We start from the raw sequence: 14,079 nt of genomic DNA, 5'->3' as shown, positions 1-14,079 counted from the left end.
ATCCGGCTCCACATGTGGCACCCGTACTGTTGATCGCGTTATTACAAATCTGTTTAATAGTCTAATTTGGTAGATAAGATTCGTGATAAGGAACGGGGTCGTAGTTACGGCATAAGGAACATATCCGATATTATCTGTGATTGTAAATTTAAAGAATTGACCTTTTTTTAGATATAATTGACGAAGAAGAAAAGGTATGTTCAGGAGCGGGGCGCCGAAACACGTCTACTATACCAATTCGTTATTGATTATGCGTTCCTTGTTGCTAACATTAATTTTGGAGCCTACATGTAATATTGTTTTGCATTTTAATTGTAGAAAACAAGATAGTACTACAATGCAAAACTCCACATGTTGCTGTAAAGTTAACGCTTATCCGATGTTTGAAAATGACAAAAGGTGAAGGATGTGAAAGGGGAATTTCCTTGTACTAATTTTATCTACTTTTGCCTGTAGCACTGTAGAACTATTATATAAGATTAAAGTATCAGAAGTTTATTGCAATGCCAGTGATTGCCCTATAATACGCTTATTCATTTCATATACAAATACTTTCTTGTTGAAACAAAGTATAATTGTAAGTGATATATCTGTTTTTTTTTTGTTTTTTTTTCTTTTTATCTCATGCAGACTGAATGAGATTTTAGTTTCTCGTCTTTGCGCTAGTTATTCAAATTATTAATTAATCAGCTTAGACGACGGATATTTTATGAAATTGAAATGTTCTTATCACTCATGATCAAAAGATATTAACCGTAAATCTATATTGTCAACATGGATATATATAGTCCGAAATGATATGAAAGTGTTGATGCACTGGAGAAATGCGCAGGTCTGGATTAATTATTATTTAGTGATGGTTCAATTATAGATTGGAATCAAAAGTAAGTACTAGTAAATATCAAGGGCAATCACACATGACAAGTCAAGGAAGGACGAAAATAGCCATGCTGTAAATGAACACATTTTAATTAGAATATTCAACCATCCTGAATATTTCTAATGTCCCTGTGGTATCTTTAGGGGTTTATGTTTTCCGAAAATAGTAAGTAAACATGTTGTCACCGTACATGTTTGTTTATTAAATTTTTGATATATATAAATTTAATTTATAAAACTAAAAAATAACTCGCAATAAAATTATAAAGGGAAACCCTTATCAAATGGCAAAATCAAAGTTCCAACACATCAAACAAATGGATAACAATTCATATTCCTGACTTAGTACATGCATTTTCCTATGTAGAAAATGAATTATACCTAGTATTATAGCTAGCTAAACTTTTTGCTTGTATGACAATCGCACAAAATTCAATTATATTGACATCGAGGCGTGAACAAAACAAACAAAACAAAAATAGGAGTAAAGAAGTCAACAAAGAATAAGAAAAAGGCATATAGACAAAGCACATTAGCCAAGACCAAAGTAAAGAAGTTTTCATAGCACAATGACACGATGACGGAATGTACAGAATCACGTCAAATGGATATTACCTAAAATAGACTAAACAGTAGTAAATGGACCAATTTACAAAGACAAATAAAAATATACTATAACACGTTATGAACTGCATACCTTATAGTACACTGAATTATCGGAGCTGTTGCCTTTAAATTATTTTCGTTCTTGTTAAAATAAATGCCATTAGACAAAAATCACACTAAAATCGATTGAAATCAATTCAAAAATCATAAAAATAAGTTGCATTCCTGTATTGAATAAAGTTATCAAAGGTACAAGGATTATAATTTAGTACGCCAGACGCGCGTTTCGTCTACATAAGACTCATCAGTGACGCTGACGCGCGTTTCGTCTACATAGGACTCATAAGTGACGCTCATATCAAAATATTATAAAGCCAAATAAGTGAAAAGTGAAAATTGCTGAATTGATTAAGATCTAAATCGATTATTTTCTGTCATTTATATCCAAAATAAAGACGCTCCTTTATAAATTGGATATAAAGTAAGCTTAAACAAAATATTTAGATATAACGTGTTAAAAATTGGTATTTTGTTATGATGTCCAAAGAAACAGTGCGATGACCCCAGTTTTTATCATTTTCTTTTGTCTTTTTTCTAGTTCAATAATAGTGGTTTTCTCATGACTGTGTTGCTAGATAGTAGAATCTCAACAATGCTGCAGTAAGAGGAAAATTCAAAAAGAAAAATAACCACGAGAGTTTTGCACATCCTACATATGAAAAAATTCCGATGAATTTTTTTTTTTTTTTTCTAAAGATATCATTACGATAAACTGATTTTAGATAAGATATGAAATATCTATTAGTTCTATTATACTTCAGTAAAAATCATTACCGTATAACAAATTAGTTTGAACCGCTAAATAAACGACGCAAATCTTATTGTAGGCATAATACAGTTGTTATAAACGTGATATCGTTGATCAGTTTTCACATTGGAGATATACGTTTCCAGCTTTGATCGACTTACTTGAGGCATCATCAGTGCAAGTATAAGTCGTATATGGCTGAGCAAAAGGAAGGCAAATTTACTATTCATTTTTATTTATTTCTTTACAAGATTGATCGTTTATATAAATATACAGTGTTAATTTCCATTATTAAACGCAAGCTTACATTTTAGTTAAATAAATTGAATGAAAACTACGGTTCCTTATTTGTGCATTGTGGTTAAAAATTCGTATGTATCATTACTTTCATTTGTTTACAACTCTGTCTTGTATTGTTCTGGTCGTACTATTGCAAATATTAAATTTCATGACTGTATCATGTGTTTCCATCAGTTTACCATAGAACTATCACATGGTTAGGTTTGAAATTAATGACAAACCCTAGTTTTAGTGCTTACCGTTTTAATTTATTGACATAACTGCACGACTCGATTCTCAATTTATAGTTGTAAGATAATCGTTGCAAAGAATCCTGTTAAACTTTTGTGAAAGACGGTTTTATTTTTGCAGTTTTGCGAGAGTTTATGTTCTATTTTGAAGGCAATTGTAGTGACCTGCAAGTACCGTTTCATTGAGTTTTGTTATATGTCTTGTGTTTCTGACTCTGACCTAGGTTTTCTGTATTTGGCAGGTGTAATGCCTCAATGACATAAGACATTGTTACGTGTACCATGATTAACTTTCGTGCATGACTGCTGTGTATATTTTTGACATGGAACTATTGACCAGAATATGACTTTTTGACTCTTGACCTATGCACGTTGGGTGTGTCATCATGATACAGTGTGTCTATTACCTTGACCTCAAAATATAATTTTCAATTGATCTTGCTTCTGAATATATGGCATGTAGATGTATTGTCATAAGTTGGTGAGTCTAGTGGCAATAGAAACTTCATGTGAGCTTGACCTTTGGCCTCAATGTACAACTTGTATATGTTGTTTGAATTAAATGAGGAATTGTCTGATTGGCACTCATTCCACATCTCATTACATCTATTTGAGATATAAAGATATATTTGTTAGTTTTGTGTAGTACGACTACCCTTTCCTCAAAATCTGCTTTGTGTTTATTTTTATAAGGAACTCTTGACCAGACTATGACTTTTTGACTCTTGACCTCTGCATATTGGGTGTGTCTCTTGGTATGATGACCTTGACGACAAGTCAGGAGTCTCTGTTTTTTTGTTGATCTTGTATGTTTGTAATTGTAAGTTCAGTTTTATGTTTTGAAGTTTGAACTAGTACACACTTTGTTTAGGGACTATCTGAAGCCCGTCTCCGGTCGAGTGCTTTTCACGCTTTGTTGAAGACCCATTGGTTGCCTTCGACTGCTGTCTGCTCATGTTACTGTCTCTTTTAAACATTCCACATTTTCATTCTCAATTTTTAAGAATGTTAGATTCAAATAAAAACTAAATCCTTTAATTTCCGTGAAAAATTTGAGATGATCTCATTGGGGTCTAAGCGTGACGCGGGATTGCTGACGTTTTGTAAGCGTTACACGTGAAAGTCAAATTATTGTGCCGTGCAAACGTGAATTGACGTCTAGCGGGACACGGGAATTTACAAAAAAATGAGAATTGCTTACGTACATAGTGTAAGCGGGATACGGGTATCTGACAAAACAGTAAGCGGGGTCCGGGATCAGAACCCCAAACGAGTCCCCCATTAGAGAGAACATTTACTGCTTTAGTAGCACCATGTGCTGCCAGTTGTGATAGATAATGCAAAATGTTTTGATCATTTTACCTTAGATTTTATTTCATTTCATTGACATGCAGATATGGATTGTCTGTTTTTACATCTTAAAAATTCACACAGAAGGTATACGCATATCAATAAACTGAACTCAATGCAAAGAACCTTTAAAGTACACTTAGACAGAGAGCTCAGTTTAGTGAAACACTTTGTTATGCTGGTCACATGTAACTTGAAATATCGTTGTCTGTTACCAAACTGCACCTAGATCCTGAAAAAATATGCAAGTTAATTTTAGAAGTAGAATCCAAAGGAAGTAAATAAACTGTTTACTGAAAGTTTGTTATTTTTAACTTAGCGTGTACTGGTTGACACACGCGCACAATATATTTGCGTTATGGAATTTCCGACTGCAGATTAACCACATAGAAGTAGAAGTAGAAGAGATAAATGTATAATATGTCTATGGGCCACAGATGCCCCTGCTTGTGAAAAAAAACCCACAAGTAAACTTCCACATATAGATGAGGATTCACGTTATTTTGGCCATTTTGTGACCATAAACATTATGTATAAGTTTCAAAGTATTTGGATAAGACAAACTGAACAGTAACAACAGATTTTACATTTTTCCTATCTTAAGGCTCCGTGTTGACATTTGTATCATTGGCACTCGTACCACATCTTCTTACATCGAATGACTCATGAACAGTAAAAGTGACGCCACCCAATATCGAACTTCATAGATCTGTGTATTGGGGTAAAAAGCATTGCGTATACGGTTTATAACGTTTGAATGAGTAAAACTTATTTAAGAGAACGGAAACGAAACATTCAGCATTTTCTATGTTTTTATAGGAACGCGAATTCTCATAAACGGTAATAGTGACGCTACCCAATTTCAAATTTTATTTTGTGTTTTGTGGTAATAATCATTGTCCCAGGTTAGGGGGATGGTGGGGATCCCGCCTTATTCGGTATGTATGTGTCTGTTGGACGTCAGGAACATGTAATGCAGTGTTTGTCATTTGTTTATGTGTTATATATTTATTTTTCGTTCATTTTTTGTTCATAAATTTGTCCGTTTCTATTCTGGTTTGAATTGTTTTACATTGTCATTTCGGTGACTACGAGGTATGACCTTTGTTCATTGTTGAAGACCGTATTGTGACCTATAGTTGTTAAATCCTGTGTCATCTGATCTCTTGTGGAGAGTTCTCATTGGCACTCAAGTCATATTAAGAAAAGGGTGTGGATCCCTTTAACCCGCTTTATTCTGTATGTATATGCCTGTCCCAAATCAGAAGCCTGCAATTCAGTGATTGTCGTTTGTTTATGTGTTACATATTTGTTTTTGTACATATATTGGGCCGTACGTTCTCTCGTTTGAATTGTTTTACATTGTCATTTCGTAGCCTTTTATAGCTGACTATTGTGTATGGACTTAGCTCATTGTTGAAGGCCGTACGGTGACCTATAGTTGTTAGTTTCTGAGTCATTTGGTCTCTTGTGGAGAGTTCTCATTGACACTCATGCCACAATTTCTTTTTTATATTGTGTATAAGTTTTGTAGTATTTCCCAATATTGGTTGAGTCAAACTAAAGTTAGGAGAACGGGACTCATTTTTGGGGATGTTCGGGAAGGACGGACTAGGGTAACACCTAGTGCCTCTCCACTATGGCACCAACACAGAAGTTCTGACTATTGTGCTGGTAATACTCATCCCATTGACACTGTCATTAACACTCACACAATTTTATAATAAAAATATTTAATCTTAATTTTGATTTCTTTTTTTTGGGCCGAATGATGATATGCATCCCCTTCACAAGGAGTCTCAAATTTGACCAATTTATTGTACATATACATTTTTGTAATATTTTATAGCTTATTTTTCAACTAATTAAAGCTTACAGACTTGAATTGATCATCTCTTTCTTTTAATATGTCTTTTAACATTTTGTTTTGAACAAAACGATTTGTTACATCGCCAAGCAACCATGGTTAGATTATTAAGAACGATTTGATCAGCATCAATTGGCTAGACCAACCGCTAGTGTAAGATGCTTTATTGATACTGATAAGCTGTTCATGTAAAGCTGGTTGGGCCATCAAAAGATGTTCATGTGTTCGACAAGGTTTATCCTGTACAGATGGCTGCAAATGTACGAATGCTTGTAGCAAAAGAACAATCAAATCGTTGATATGGCTGACGATGACGACGAAGATGATGAAGATGATGGTGATGATAATTCGGTAGATGGCGTTGACGAAAATGAAGATGATTCTATGGATTGACCTTCTTCATGACCTTAAAATGTGGTTATTCTGTTGTTAAAAAAACTTTAATATAGATCTTAAAACCCTGACAGTTCTTTTATTTAAGTACTATGTGTGTTTTTTAATGACTGTGATGTACATTGCTTATGTTTGTGTTTGTCCTTGATTCCATGATTTTTCCCTTTCTTACCTTTGAATTTTGTTCAACTGCCTTTAGTTACTTGATGCTCTATATTTCAATGTAAAAAATATACATTTTTTTAATCAAGAAAACTAGTATGTATGCTTTGTTTCATTCAAAATCATGAATTTTGGATATTACCCTCCCCCTTTTTTTTCTTGGTCCTATACGATTTAAAAATTAAATAAAAATTAGCCTCCGTATTAATAAGATATAATTTGTTCAATTTGATAAGAGAAATAATACCGAATACTTGGTTCCATTTTCTTTTTTCTGTATATATGGGTTAAACAAAGATTTTGATATCCTCTTAAATAAGACCACTTTTAACCCCTTTTGGACACTTTTTCAAGAGTCTTACACCTCTTAAAATATTCTTTAGACATTACTCTTTAGATTTATACAAAAAAATTGCGGTACCTTGGTGTGTAACACAGAACTGAAATTTTACCTTACCAGCTGATGGACTATTATGTTCAAAATATATTTGAATGCTTACCAAAATATTAATATGGGGATAAAAGGTGAATCTTACTTTTGGTCTTTTGATGGAACAAAGTAAATCACACTTTTGTTTCCTTATCCTGGTGATCATCAATATGAATTATATTAATTATGTTTTAATTTCATTGGTGAGACTAATAGAATTATAAGATTAAAGATTTCAAAATAACACTCAGACACATACATGTGTAACATGAGGTAAAAGTATAAGACATAATCAATTGAATGACGAAATGAGCATGCAGTACTATTTAAACACATAGAAATACAATGGTAATTATTTTAGAATAAACAAGCAATTTTGTTAATAAAAATTGAAAGTCGTTTGTAGACTTCTTCCAATCCTTCCATTTTATTTCATTGTGGATTAATAGTATGATACCTAGGTAAGTATTGGTTTCTATAATTAACAATAGAATCATGTTTGCATACAATTAAAACATAAAATTCATCACCAACAAATATATGATATAAAGTGCATTTTCTCGTTTGAATTGTTTTACATTGTCATATCGGCGCCTTTTATAGCTGACTATGCGGTATGGGTTTGGCTCATTGTTAATGTCTGTGTCATTTTGGTCACTTGTGGAAAGTTGTCTCATTGGTAATCATACCAAATCTTCTTTTTTATATATTCTCTCTAGTCTAGGTATAATTTGCCAGTGGCCTGTCTCGATTGGAATACGCAAGTTCGATGTCCTGTATTTAGTTACACACCCTCTTTTCTGTTTAGATAGTCTGATCAGATATTTTTTTTAATCCAAAATCCTTTTTAAACGTCTCATAAAATTGTCCCCGAGATAAATTTTCTATTTTGCCAAACCATGAGGTAATAAACTGATCACTCAATATTCGATCGAGATATTATATCACAAAGGCCAATTTGATTCATGAAAATATATCCTAAACCAGTGTTGTCAAATGGATTGATTCTACAGAAATGCAGAATCAATCCATTTGAAAGCATAATGACCTTGATTTTTCAATGATAATATCAGCCAGTACAAAGAATCACTGAGTTAACAGCTATTGTTTACAACTTTACACCAAAACGAAATCATTCTACGTTTAATAGAATTCGCAGAGGGAATCTTTCCAATCCTCCATACACCATAAAACTGGATGAAGTATTTCGAACTTTAAAAATTATTTTGCAAAATTTCAAATGCATCTGTTCAATAATTTTCAAATTCTCAAAAACCCTAACTTCAAATCCATATAAAAGAATTGGTTCTTTTGTGTTTCTTTGTCTAATACGTTCTCCTATTTATTTGTATTGAAGTCCTGTATTATTATGTTGTCATTTTAATGTTATATTTAACAATGTCATTAAAGTGCGAGGTTTGGCATGCCACAAAACCAGGTTCAACCCACCATTTTTTTCTTTAAAAATGTTCTGTACCAAGTCAGGAAAATGCTCATTGTTATATCATAGTTCGTTTCTGTGAGTGTAACATTTTTACGTTGTGTTTTCGTTGTGTCGTTTGTTTTCTCCTATATTTGAGTTTGAATTCAAATTACTATATGACGTGTCACGGTACTTTTCTATCCCAAATTCATGTATTTGGTTTTGATTTTATATTAGTTATTCTCATCGGATTTTGTCTAATGCTTAATCCGTTGCTGTGTATGTTACATTTTAATGTTGTGTCGTTGTTCTCTTATATTTAATGCGTTTCCCTCAGTTTTAGTTTGTTACCCTGATTTTGTTTTTTGTCCATAGATTTACGAGTTTTGAACAGCGGTATATTACTGTTGCCTTGATCTATCATGGAATCAAATATTTTCAGATGCAAATCTATCAGGATTGTTTTCGTTTCTATGTATAAAACGCAGGGACTGAATTTTCGGCTCTCACTTGAGACCATTCACGAGTATGGTCTTGAGGAAACGATGATAGTCCGTCGGAAGGGGACGATAAATGCCTGTCCCGTGTTAAGAGAGAGCCATACATGTATCTCTTGCACGTAAAAGACACCTTGGAGATTTCGAAAAAAGAGCAGGCTAATGCTGCTACAAGGAAGCACTCGCACCCGCCAAGTGGAAAGGGGTTAATATAAGTTGAAAAACTTGTTTCACAATCCACTTTGAAATAAATATGTTTAAACTAAAATGCATCGATTTTTGCGCTTGATCCACAAGTTTTCTTTTGGTATCTAAAAAAATACCGTTGTATTTAAAGATAACACCTTAATAAGAAAAAATTTCAACAATCTCAAGTTCTTTGTATTGTGATAAAAATTTTAATATCTTTTTATTTTTCCTCTTTCTAAAATTCATAACCTTTGTTTTAATTTAAGTTTACTTCTAATTTCCACTTTTCACCATATAACGGAACAAAATGTTAAGTGATCGCTGCATACCTACCTTCTTCTGTTTCAGATACAGTATCATCGACATATAATATAACGAATAATTAAAAAAAATATACGAATTCAGTTTGAAACTTCGCTTTTTACTGTTTCTAGTGGAATCCAATCTAGACTCTTTTTTTACAGCAGTCTTGTAAGTCATTCAGAAAAATTAAAAACAAAAAAGAAGTGATACATGTACATTCTCCCCCTGTCTTACACCTGCCACACAGGGGTATAAATCTAATGTCATCCATTATATTTTACACATGATTTGATTTGGTACATAATAAATATAACTTTCAAGCACTTCCCTCTGATATAACTCGATTGAAGTTTTTCTTATAAACCAGATCTTGATACCGTATCGAATGCTTTCCGAAAGTCAGCTGAATTACATAAAAGTATTTTACCAAATACATAAAAGTATTTTACCAAATGAGAAATACAGCTCTGAGTGCATGGTGTACACAAATATTGTCTACAGTTGAATACCCCTGTCTAAGACCAGCCTGATTTCCATGTATGAGTGATATTTCATTTGCCAAAAAAATCAATCGAGTAATGATTATAGAAGTAAATAATTTTCCTATACAACTTATCAATGTTATAAATATATAATTATCTGAATCCTTTGGACAACCTTTATTTTTAAAAACTGGTATAATTATTCTTGCTGTCCGATTTTCGGGAATTATACCTGTATCCAATATCACATTAAATAGTTCAGTGTAAATACATATAAAAAATGGTGGAATGTTTTTCGAAACCTTACTCAGTATCCTTTCAGTACCAGAGGCTTTTACCATGTTTCAAGTTCTTAATGGCTTCAACAACCTCTTTTTCTGTCACTACACAACGCATTGATGTCAATGACATTTAGATCTTCTTCGTCGCTTGCATTTATGTTTTTATAATATTCATGAAATGCTTCAATACTAAAAGAAGGATTTTTGTAGCCAGAATATTTGCAAGTGTCTTCAAAAATCCCTTAGAGTCATTTTATGGCAGTGCTCTCAGTTTTATGTGGGATTACAGACGGTTTTGTTGAAGCTTTGTTCCCATATAGCTGCGAAAATGAATCGAAATATTTCCATTGTGTTGGATTGTTTCCTGTTTTATTGTTAGAATCAATAATTTTTTTTAATTTTTTAATTTCTTTTTCAAAGTTGTCCACTGGTTAATTACCTGCAAAAGGGCTTTTTATCTCTGAACCTTTTAACGATTTCAAATGGTGTCTTGCTGTTAACCACTGCAGAATTTGTCTTATCGAGGTTCTCCTCATTATCAATCCAGTTGTTAGTCTCTTACTTTTTTTCAAAAATACCTAGCATTTGTCTATCATTCTGATAAAAGTTTTCACTGAAAACGAATCACCCAATAAATTATAGTATTTAGTAAAGTAATGTTAAAAAGCAAGTTAAAAGGGGTTTAAATTAAAAACAGTATAATTCTTTTATCAATTATATACTTCGCCAATCATACTTGACCAAAACGAAAATTTTACCATGCTTTTTTAAAAAAAATTAAGAAAAAAATAGGCAACATGGCTATTTTGCAAGTTACAGATAATATTAACTGCAATGATTGTGTACAAATATTCATTGAAAAGACATTCTGTAAATAAAAAAAAAAAAAAAACAACATGATATTAGTATTTTGCCGGATTCCTTAGTACATATTAATTTTTTTTCTCCAATATAGATTTTAGCGTAATGGAATTGTCCCCTTTTCTATTCTTTAGCATTTTCTTCATCTTGATTTATCCATGTTATTTTCACCATGTTAAAAAAAAATGATAATACATTATAATTATAAATATGATCATAATGTCAGGAAAATCAGTTTTGATTGTGCAGCATGTTCAGGTCTTGATCTATGAACGTCAATAAACCTTACATATTTAAGATTTAAAAAGTACAAGTTACATGTATATTTATGACTATAGTTTGATATTATAAGCATCAAAACCTATATCTAAATGTGTGTAAAACATTGAAGCAAAAAGAATATGACATTCTTATACAAAGTCAATCAACCTTGAATACATGTAGGTTATTTATATTATACAAACATTCTGCTGAACTGTGTTACATTCTGTACAAAAATTGTACTGGGAGAATATTAAACGTTTGAAATGGGAGAATTTCGAACAGCGGTATACTACGGTTTCCTTTATATATCAAACTGACGAAGCATTACTAGTAAAATATAAAGTACATGCACTTATCAGTATGTTGTAAAATCAAAAAAATAACTTACCATAGTCTAGAGATCCTTTAATTTTAGCTTGGTCAGGTGATATATATCCTTCGTTAGAAATGCCACTTGGTGCATTTACTTTTATTTCATTCCGTAAATATATATCTATATTTGTGTCCCGAGGTAATGTTTTTTCGAAATGCATGTCAATTTAACAGCATAATAAACCTGGGACATATTTTTACAGTATTAGTCATGAATAAAGTAATTTGTTGGTAGTGAGAAAATCAAAGAAATTAATCTCTTACTTTTTTCTAAAGATGAAAGTTTTCACTCAAAATGAAACACCCTTTTTTATCTATAATTTTGTTGCAATAAATACTACTGCCAGAGGCGGATACAAAATTTTTGTTGATTCTAGATTTATTTTCTTGAAAATATCTTTTACATAACCAAGAATAATGACATATGTTGGCATTGCAACATTTGCACTTCATAAATGAATATTGAAGTGCCAAATTCTGACGGAAAGGCTGTTTTAAAAAAAGTATATATACAAATGTAAAGTGGATTTTAAATTTGTAAAAAGTACGAAATTTTAGGAGCATTAATTTGCATTGGCCTTCAATAGTCTAAAGAATGACAACACAAGGCTATTGACATTCGTAGCATTTAAACTTGACTGTATACACGTTTACTATTAACTAAGATTCGCGGTTGCGCTAATTCTGAAGTTTTCTATTGCTTTAGATGGTGTCTAAAGGTTACCACAGGGTCGCTATCTTCCATTCACGGTTGCATCAGTTCTGTATTTTTCTTAACGTTTATGGATGGAGTGTTTCAAAAGAAGCATGTAACTTAAATTATGAAAATAACCATACAAAGGACAAACAAATTGTTCAAATTCAGGATGCAATTAATCATTTCCTTTTCTACATCAGAATCTCTGAACACAGACATCCTGAACTTAGCAATAAGCAAAACCATAAATGTTTTCGAGAAATACAAATATAAAGCATGAGCACATCATAGAAAGTAAGATTATACAGGATACAATTCAGACAATGACTGAAGTTGTGAAATAATGAAGCGGATGTGAATCTGACATTGCTATTAAAACTGAGAAATATGTAAGTTTTCAAAGTAGCTGCTTTCGTAAAATTTGACAGTCTATGGCAGATAATACATAATGAAGACTTAAAAATGACATTTTCTATTTAAAACATGAAATTGATTATCAAAGTTTCTTTTAATGTCATTTTGGTCACTTGTGGAAAGTTGTCTCATTGGTAATCATACCAAATCTTCTTTTTTATATATTCTCTCTAGTCTAGGTATAATTTGCCAGTGGCCTGTCTCGATTGGAATACGCAAGTTCGATGTCCTGTATTTAGTTACACACCCTCTTTTCTGTTTAGATAGTCTGATCAGATATTTTTTTTAATCCAAAATCCTTTTTAAACGTCTCATAAAATTGTCCCCGAGATAAATTTTCTATTTTGCCAAACCATGAGGTAATAAACTGATCACTCAATATTCGATCGAGATATTATATCACAAAGGCCAATTTGATTCATGAAAATATATCCTAAACCAGTGTTGTCAAATGGATTGATTCTACAGAAATGCAGAATCAATCCATTTGAAAGCATAATGACCTTGATTTTTCAATGATAATATCAGCCAGTACAAAGAATCACTGAGTTAACAGCTATTGTTTACAACTTTACACCAAAACGAAATCATTCTACGTTTAATAGAATTCGCAGAGGGAATCTTTCCAATCCTCCATACACCATAAAACTGGATGAAGTATTTCGAACTTTAAAAATTATTTTGCAAAATTTCAAATGCATCTGTTCAATAATTTTCAAATTCTCAAAAACCCTAACTTCAAATCCATATAAAAGAATTGGTTCTTTTGTGTTTCTTTGTCTAATACGTTCTCCTATTTATTTGTATTGAAGTCCTGTATTATTATGTTGTCATTTTAATGTTATATTTAACAATGTCATTAAAGTGCGAGGTTTGGCATGCCACAAAACCAGGTTCAACCCACCATTTTTTTCTTTAAAAATGTTCTGTACCAAGTCAGGAAAATGCTCATTGTTATATCATAGTTCGTTTCTGTGAGTGTAACATTTTTACGTTGTGTTTTCGTTGTGTCGTTTGTTTTCTCCTATATTTGAGTTTGAATTCAAATTACTATATGACGTGTCACGGTACTTTTCTATCCCAAATTCATGTATTTGGTTTTGATTTTATATTAGTTATTCTCATCGGATTTTGTCTAATGCTTAATCCGTTGCTGTGTATGTTACATTTTAATGTTGTGTCGTTGTTCTCTTATATTTAATGCGTTTCCCTCAGTTTTAGTTTGTTACCCTGATTTTGTTTTTTGTCCATAGATTTACGAGTTTTGAACA

Source organism: Mytilus galloprovincialis, chromosome 4 (assembly GCF_965363235.1).
Source record: "Mytilus galloprovincialis chromosome 4, xbMytGall1.hap1.1, whole genome shotgun sequence".
NCBI classification, from domain to species: domain Eukaryota; kingdom Metazoa; phylum Mollusca; class Bivalvia; order Mytilida; family Mytilidae; genus Mytilus; species Mytilus galloprovincialis.
This window is presented reverse-complemented; position numbering follows the sequence as displayed.